This window comes from Malaclemys terrapin, chromosome 4 (genome assembly GCF_027887155.1).
Source record: "Malaclemys terrapin pileata isolate rMalTer1 chromosome 4, rMalTer1.hap1, whole genome shotgun sequence".
Classification (NCBI taxonomy): domain Eukaryota; kingdom Metazoa; phylum Chordata; order Testudines; family Emydidae; genus Malaclemys; species Malaclemys terrapin.
Window position 1 is genome coordinate 117259879 of NC_071508.1, and position 9625 is coordinate 117269503.

Consider the following 9625-nt stretch of genomic DNA (forward strand, 5'->3'; position numbering starts at 1 on the left):
GTTAGTATTGATGTGACCTTCAAAGACTTCATAATTGTCACTGTGGGACACACCTGGACCACTCAGAACTTCAGCTGTGGTAGAACTCAGATCCTTGTGCACCACATACACAGATTCCTATAACTTCAATTAAAGAAGCACCCATGGCACAGAATTAAACAGCTCTTGTACCTTCAGAGGGTAAGGGTGCACTAGGCAGTTCACTGCAATATTATTTTCACCAGCTTTGCATGCCATCTAAAGACTGGGATAAACTTGGTTAAGAATAGAGCTGAGTGAATAATTGATTCCCCCCCCCAGTTTGGTGGCTGAATTTGATCACAATTTTGAATCATTTCAGTCACCCCGAAACCTCATTCTTCATCGAATAAACTATTCCACTGAAAAATTTAGCCCAGCTGTCATTTAGAATAATGTCTTGATATAAATCACTTTATTATAGTTAAGGACAAGTCAACTATATGTGTGGTACTGCCAGAGTGAAACTTACGGGTGTGCAATGCATATCATACTTCATGGCATGTGACTCCCCTCTTTTTGTCACGGGATAACTGTGCTGGAGCGGCATAGCAAAATTCACCATATCAGATGTCCTGGATGCTCCCCATAGTATTCTAATCAACTGGGTACAGGAACAGCTTACAGCAAAGTAAGATCATGGACAGGGGAAGGTCGATAGTGGGTGCTTGCGGTGAGTATAGAGGCTGGGATTGGGTTGGTGCCCGCAGAGACAGGAGAGGAAGGAAAGGATGAAGAAAACTGCTTAGAGGGAGCACAAGTAATTTCACAACCTCTAAAAATATATTAGGCCAAAATCAGTACCTTCCTTATAGTCTATTCATTAAGATAGTAAATACTCTGAAAACACCAGATTCTGAGCACGTTATTGCTTCTCTGTGGAGCCTACACTTGTTCACTGACAATGAGATTTATTTTTATATGGGAGCTCATTTTTTCACTTCAACCAATTGCCCTTTTAAGGCTACAAATGACTTTGGCCAATGTTTTGGTCAACAAGAAATAGTCCATCTCATTCTCTTTAAAACACATTGCATCATTTGCAGAAATGACCAATAAGTCTCATGTTTGCTTGCTTGGTTTATATTGCTATGACAGCAACTGCTTTTTGCAACTTCACACCTTCACCAAAGCCCAGTGGGAGAACAGTGCAACACCCAGGTCTGAAGAAATTACAGGAAGTCCCCCTGGTTCCCAGCTACTCCTTCGGTTTTACTCTGTACCTGTGGAAGCTTCAATTTCTCTGGTAGACTGGTAAAGTGAACTCATATTCACATGTTTCACCCTACATGTTCACTTCTCTCTTTAAATTTGGACCTCTCTGTGCCCATCTCAGCAGCAGTCCACACTAATGTGTTGCTTTGTCCCCTGTGCCACCTCATCTATCCAGAGGCCTCTTTGAGCTATAGATTCCACTTAATCTCTTCATATCTCTTCAAGTTTAGATTCAGATTTGGATCTAAACTTCCCCACCACTGAGGAAAGGTTTCAGTTCAGATTTTCATTTTTAATCAATCTGAGATAGAGGTGCCAACTAGAGTTGTTGTGGGGGTTTTTTTGGTCAAAAGACATGATATTTTTCTAAATGATTTTTTTCCATTTGTGACATTTTTACTGACCTTTTCAACATGTGCAACTGATATTTTTATCCAAAACCATATTGAAAAGTTATTATTTTCTATATTTCAATAACAATTTTTAAATTTAAAAAGAAAAATGGTACCCTGTGAAATGCAAACTACTTCAAAAATTGAGTATGTTCATGAATTTCTGTGTTTTTATTTTTCAAATAGTTCTAATAACCGAGCAATTCAGATCTGATCAGAATCCAAACCTCTTCAGAGTTCATGTTGGGTATCTGAGGTTTTGGTTTGGGCTCATTTCAGTTTTAACTAGTTCCCTGTCGCAATAGAACACCTTTCTGTTCTCTACTCCTTTTGTTCCTCTTTGTGACCTATTCATGAACCAATCTTTTTTTTTTTTCAATTGTGTTAGGAATTCAAAAATGCCGGGAATCTCGTGAAAACTGGTTTTCCTTTGATGGTTATGATACTTTCTGACCCTGACTTGGAAAATAAGAACAGCCTTTCTGCTTCAGAACCAGAGAGTAATGATATACCAAATAATGAAAAGAAAATTAACCAAACCCTTTAAGACCTAAAATGTCCAGGTTCAGGCTTGGTTTTTGGTTTGTAGAAAGTTGGTTTGGTTCTTGTTTTAGGCAAACAAATTTGACCATTGTTGATAAAAACAAATTATTAAATGGACATAAAGAATATCCAGAGTTATCATAATGACGACAACATTTTGGAAGGAATATTAAATGTCCAGTTTTGGGGCCTAAGCCTAATTGGAACTATTGGAGCAGGAAAGACAATGTGGGGGACACAGATCCCACAGCTCTGTACTGTGGGGCTCTTACACCTTCCTCTGAAGCATTTAGTACTGGTCACTATCAGAGACAAGATACTGGATGAAATGGCTTTCAGGTCTGATCTTATGTTCTTGTTTTATGCAAACCAATTTGACCATCTATCATAAAAAACATTACATTGTATTTTCAGATCTTTAAAGCTTGGCTATGAAAGTTGATTTAGAAGCCTGGAATTGCTTTAAAGATTGTTGTTGTTGTTGTTTGTTAAATTCTCTATTTGAAAAGCTAAATGAAAATGAACACCTAGAAGGAAGATTCCTAGTTTACTTTTGAGTTTGACAATCAGTTTGATTTTTTTGAAAAATAGCAACTAAAAAAAAGCAAACAATGTTGGCAATCATTAAGAAAGGGATAGATAATAAGACAGAAATTTTTGCCTCTATATAAATCCATGGTACACCCACATCTTGAATACTGCATGCAGATGTAGTCGCCCGATCTCAAAAAAGACATATTGGAAAATGTTCAGAAAAGGGCAACAAAAATTATTAGGGTTATGGAACGGCTGCTGTATGAAAAGAGATGAATAAGACTGGGACTTTCCAGCTTGGAAAAGAGATGACTAAGGGGGGATATGATAGAGGTCTATAAAATCATGACTGGTGTGGAGAAAGTAAAGAAGAGAGTGTTATTTACTCCTCATAACAAAAGAACTAGAGGCCACCAAATGAAATTAATAGGCAGCAGGTTTAAAACAAAATGAAGTATTTTTTCAGACAACGCACAGTCAACCTGTGGAACTCTTTGCCAGAGGATGTTGTGAAGGCCAAGACTATAACAAGATTAAAAAAAGAACTAGATAAATTCATGGAGGATAGGTCCATCACTGGCTATTAGCCAGGATGGGCAGGGATGTTGTCCCTAGCCTCTGTTTGCCAGAAGTTGGGAATGGGCAATGGGATGGATCACTTGATTACCTGTTCTGTTCATTCCCTCTGGGGCACCTGGCATTGGCCATTGTCGGAAGACAGGATGCTGAGCTAGATGGACCTTTGGCCTGACCCAGTATGGCCATTCTTAAGTTCTTAAATTACCCATAATATGCTTTAAAATCTTTTCTCATCCTTACCCCTCATTTGAGATAAACCTAACAGTGGAAAGATTCCACTTTAACAATGTTTTTTTTTTTTTTTATATGTGTGCCCACACACAAGAAATTTCATAAGAGGGATATTTTGCTACAGATAATATGCCTGTACTTTCATGGGATCAGAAAGGCTTTCGATGTCCCCTTGGCAGAACTAATATATATCTATTACTTAAAAAAAAAAAAAAAAAAAGATGAGTGCAGTGTGCATACCATATTTAATCTCTTCCATAGGAAGTCTTCTCTTCTGGTAGTTAATGTATAGAATAGCAGCTTCAAAATCCAAAATACTTCTTTCAAGACTTTCCTTGATAAAGGGCCAAACCCCAAGGTCCTTGTTCAGTTTCAATTCAGTCCATACTTAGGCTAAACTCCCATCAACTAAGTACAAACTAGGCAAACAGGACCAGCTCGGTGAAAGAACTTGAAGTATTTTGAACCGAGCCAGGGTCTCCCTGTGGATGATGGGTGATACCTGGTAATCCAGGCATACTTATAAGTTGTTAATTGTTTTCAAGATATGTTTTCTTGGTAATGCTTTTGTTCAGAATAAATAATATTTTGCTTTCTGGGAGCTGGCTGGTCACTGGTTAGGCCTGCCATTGCCCCTAGGAGAACAGAATGGCAGGTGCTGAACCAGTCAGAATTACTGAGGCGATCACAGCAAATTGTTGCCTAAATCCCCAGTCAAGAGGGAGTCACAGACAGCTGAGGCCTGAGGGGCAACAGCTGGAGGCCTGAAACTTAAGTGGAGTTCCCTCAAAGGGGCCACAAAGGTGTCAGAGGTTCAGTTACTTTGGGAACTGTGACACAAGTACAGTGGCTGATGGGATTGTGTTCACCTGTGTGTTTGAACAGCTCCCAGCACAGTGAGGCCAGATTGGAGCCTCTGACTATTTGTACTGTTGTAATGATTAATAGTAGTAATGATATGGTAACCCAAATGTCTGCTGCATGTGAAATCTGGGCTTTGGTCTCATTACCAAGCCCTGTGGACTCAGCCCACTCAGACCCAAGGGCGAGGAATGACAAAGTAAGGAGAGTGCCTGCATTCCTGGTAAATATTTTGCCCTCACCTCTCAAACAATCCCAGCCAGGCAAAAAGGGTTTGGAGGAAGCTGTAATCAACCCTTCTCACTGGAAAGGAATGTTAAAGGATGCAGCAAGCTAGTTGTTGAAGGGAGCAGGATCCCAAGAGATCCATGTGGGGAAAAAGCATCTGTGACACATTGTTTTACTAGAGATGAAAATGAACCACATCTCTAGATATGAACATCTCTGGGCTGTGGGGCTTTGGCAGGGAGTTGGAATCTCAGTCTGGATATGAATTTCACAGAGGGGACCCTATCTGTATAATGGTCCAAACCAATCTCCCCAATTCAAACTGCTCAGGAGTTTCAGAGTAACAGCCGTGTTAGTCTGTATCTCCCCTTGTAAGTACTCTCACACTTCTTATCACACTGTCTGTACTCGGCTAGCTTGATTATCACTTCAAAAGTTTTTTTTTTTTTTTCCTCTTAATTAATTGGCCTCTCAGAGTTGGTAAGACAACTCCCACCTGTTTATGCTCTCTGTATGTGTGTATATATATCTCCTCATTATATGTTCCATTCTATATGCATCCGAAGAAGTGGGCTGTAGTCCACGAAAGCTTATGCTCTAATAAATTTGTTAGTCTCTAAGGTGCCACAAGTACTCCTGTTCTTCTTTTTGCTCAGGAGTTGAAATCCTGATCTGAATTTGGTGGCATAAGCTCAATGTCTATACTTTACATGCATGCCAGCCCATGGCATTCAACAGATGCCAACAGCAAGGGCTATGTGCCAACTATTTCAGACTGCTGGATGGTTCTTAGCAATGGTTTGCTTTAGATGAGAACACCACCATAGATTTCAAGGATTAGTCATGGGACAAAGGCAAAAATCCTAAGAAGGTATGTTGTTGTTGCAATTCCTCTCTAAGAAGCATTCCTATCAGACTCCCTTGTGGTTGATCAATTTGCTCACATACTCAGCTTGCTCCTCTTTAGACCCCATGATGTGCTCTTGGACTCATCTCCCCTTTCTAGTTGCCCATCCTTTCTGTAACCACCACTTTTACTTGGACATGTGCTCCAATTCTACTGCCTTTCTATCTGCTTATCCTGCTCACAGTATCTACCTCCCCGTGCATGATCCACACTTGGATCTCACCCCCTACCAACCACCCCAAGATGCCCAGGTCTATCTCAGCCAATCACCTCATTGACACCCCTTGCAAAAAGTGACCTGACCAGACATACAAGCTGAAAATCCTGGGAATCTGGTGGAAGTGCCAAAATCTTCGAGGGTGGGATAACAATCACAATTTCTATGATAATGTGACTAAGGTAGGTCCCTTAGGCTAAGAAATAAAAAAGCACATTTATTTCAGCCAAGTAATGTGTGTGGGTTCCCCTACCTCAAATATGCTGAATCAGCCAGACAAATATAATCAGGTTTAACAAACCAGCAGAGGTAAGTCTGGTAATGCTATTGGGCTCTGCAACTGGGCACCCAGTAGGTAAGCAAAGACAGAGGCTAGAAGAAACCCTGCCGATAACCTTAATGGGAGCTGCTGTGTTTTCCCCAGTGCTCCTAATCCCCAATTTTCAAGCACATGTCATCTGCACTTCTGAACAAACAAGACCCTGAAATCCGCCTGAATATTTCTCTTGCAGCAGGGGACCATTTGATCAGTTGTACCAACCACTGGTTCTGTCTGTAATAACTACACTCTCTCTGGACCAGAAGCTGCTCCTGCTATGTCAAAGGCATCAATCATAAAACAAGTCCTAATGCAAAAATAACAGTGTCCGTGAATGGAAAATGCTCTGGGGTCCATTAGTATCTCCCTGATCAAAGGTGATGGGATATCTGAAAATAAGCAAACACTCGTTCTAAAAGGAAATAGTTTCTTTAGGGTGATGTTATGTCTCAGAGGGCTATAAAAGATCAAAGTTTCCAACAATCCCCTTGTGTCACAATCCTACACTCCCCATGTCCTCTCCTCTCATCCCTCAAAGAAAGCAAGTGAGCAATAAAACAATCAAGAGGACGGCAGTGAGGTGTAATGGGAAACTTTCCCTTGTCATTTACTTTTTAGACAAAGGTTTATATTCAGGCATGCTACATGGAGAACAGCTCTTGTTTTTCCAGATCAATATGGACGGGGATGTTGTTGGAAGCTGGGGATTGCAACAGCAACTTTTTGGGTAGTGAAGTTCTTGGCTTTGGGGGGGTGGTGGTGGTGGGGGGTGAGATTCCTATCTGCCAACTCTGGAGGGTGTTGCCAAAGAGTGAGAAATGAAAGGGAAACCTCATAAAAGGAGATTATTCTGAGGCAATTATTTTTTGTTTTCATGGATGATCGCAATGAAACAGAGTTTAGCGTTCCTGCTGGGTGAGCACTCAGGTTGGATGTGAGATGTCTCACCCTTAAATTACAGGGTCGGGCCTTGAGGCCCTCTTATCCTGTAATAAGAGAATACCTCAAAGTCTTGCAGTAATTGCCCAAACCACTATCACAACACTATTATAAATTGTAGTGTTAGGGACTGATAAATTCTCATTTGATTCTAATGGGAATCCCTTCTACACAGGTCATGATTTTGCAAGCTTATCCAATTGGGCAACCCCTTACCAATACTTGTACCTTCTTTGAGATCAGCAGAGCTCTGTGCAGGCATAAGAGCTTACCCTCATAAATCAGCTGATAAGACTGGGCCTCAGGTTGTTGGGGAAGGTATATAATCTTGGAGTTTTAAAATAATCCAGTTGTGTAGATGATGATGTGCCCTGGAGGGTGAACATTGAGTTCCTATAAAGAAGTCAGGATAGTAGGATTTTAAGGCTGCAGGACTGGACGTGGTAGAACATTGGAAAGAAACAACCTCTTTTTTTAGTTTAGGGAAGAGACTAACATGAGATATAATGAATGGGCCAGAGAAGGTAAATTAGGTGCTTCTATTGGCCCTGTCTCTTAAGGAGACATCCAATGAAACAGAGTCGACAAATTTAAAAGGTAAAAGGAAGTATGCTTTTTTTTTTTTTTTTTAAAATACAATGCACCATTATATTGCAGAACTCATTCCACAAGATTCCATACAGGTCAAGAGCTTTAAAGGAATCAAAAAGATTCAAATGTATATAAATAACACAACCTCCACAATTTCATTAATTTCTTTTTTTCTCTGAAACATTCCTTACCAGGGTTAGAACACAATAGCACTTTGCAATGTACTCTCCCCAGCCCCACTTCTGCCCCTCTCCTCATAAAGAGTAGTTTCTAGGCGATCCACCCCTGAACAATCACACATTTAGAATGGTGTATCGCCTGGGGGGGGGGGGGGGGGGCTCTGGCATTCACAAAGCTTATTTAATGCTATGACTTTATGCAGCAGCAGAATTAAATGCAGTGAACACCGAGAAGATGTGGCGATCAAATGTTTAAATTAGGTTAACGCTGCTGCTTTGCTGTTCATTGTCCTGCATTTCATAGAAGCATTAACAATCAATTAAACATCTAAGTGATGCAAGCTCTGAACCACAGAGACCTTTCTAATGAATTATTTTATACTTAGCATGGGTTACACGCACCCTGCCTTTTCTGAATGTACATTTTTTTTCTTTAAAAGAAGATGAATGCTGTCAGAACTAAGTGCATTTGGATGAATATAATGGTTTTGAAGGTGAAGGACTAATGGCTCTTAGAGAGCCAGCCATAGTGTAGCCAGCTACACTGCAAACTTCCCACTCATCTCCAACAATGCACCTGAATTTTTGATCTATTCCAATTGCAGGATCCACACAGCTCTGTCAATGCACCTTAATCCTGGAGAAGGTAACCCCATTACATTTCCTTACTATCAGCAATTTAACTTACTGTCACCTTATTGTTAAAGAGTGAGCTTTGCTCGGATATGAAGTGATCCATTAAAAGGGGTTTAAAAAGCCACACACAAAGCAAACAAAAATGTCTATAATTTTAAAATGGTTTGAGAATTGCAAATCATACACGCTCTTGCATAATGTATATGTCTTAAAGAGTGCAGAAGTGTGAACCAGTCAGAATGAAATAAGAACTGAGACGAATCTGCACTCAAAACTTCATCTGAACTTCGTCAGAACTGAACTATTCTGCATTTCAGAAACATTGAGTTAACTTTGTTTATAATAAAACAAGTGGCAGAAGACCGACCCTTGCTGAGATTTTATTTACATCCCAGTTGTATGAATGGATGGAAAATAGGACAGCTTATTTAGCTGGCAAGGCATGACTGAGGTTATGGAATGAAAGACTCTGTGCAGTCGGACACACTGAAATAGATCTGGAACCCCAGGAGGACCTTCCTGGAGAGGCTGATACAGACTGGTCAACATGGTGATGCCTAGTAACAGGGAGTAGCCATATTAGTCTGTATCCACAAAAACAACAAGGAGTCTGGTGGCACCTTAAAGACTAACAGATTTATTTGGGCATGAGCTTTTGTGGGTAAAAACCTCACTTCTTCGGATGCAAGGTGATGCCTGAACCGCATGCGCATGCATACTGGCAGATCAAAGACTAATATGATCAAATGGGTTTCTAATGACACAAATATATAATATTGTAGCCAGGTGCAGACCACAGAGCTTCTGTTATTTGCCGACTCGTTGGGGAGAGCTGTAAGAAGAAGGATCTCACTGCTGAGATGGAAAGAGCCATCGCTTGTGCACGGTTCTGGAAAAAACATCTAGTTTGTGACACGGACATGAGAACAAGAAGAAACTTGTTTAGTGAGTTTGGAGATGCACGTTCCTTGCTACCCATAGCTCTGTGGCCTACAACTCCCAGCATGCCCTGTCAGAAGCTCTGTCTCTCTTGGGGGATGATCTATCCCCCAAGAGAGACAGAGCTTCTGACAGGGCATGCTGGGAGTTGTAGACAGAGCTTCTGACAGGGCATGCTGGGAGTTGTAGGCCACAGAGCTATGGGTAGTGGTCAGAGGGATATATTCAGGAGTTTGCAAGTGAAAGAACAATGTCACATGAATGGGCTCTATTGGAACAGGTCCTTCTCTGTTCATT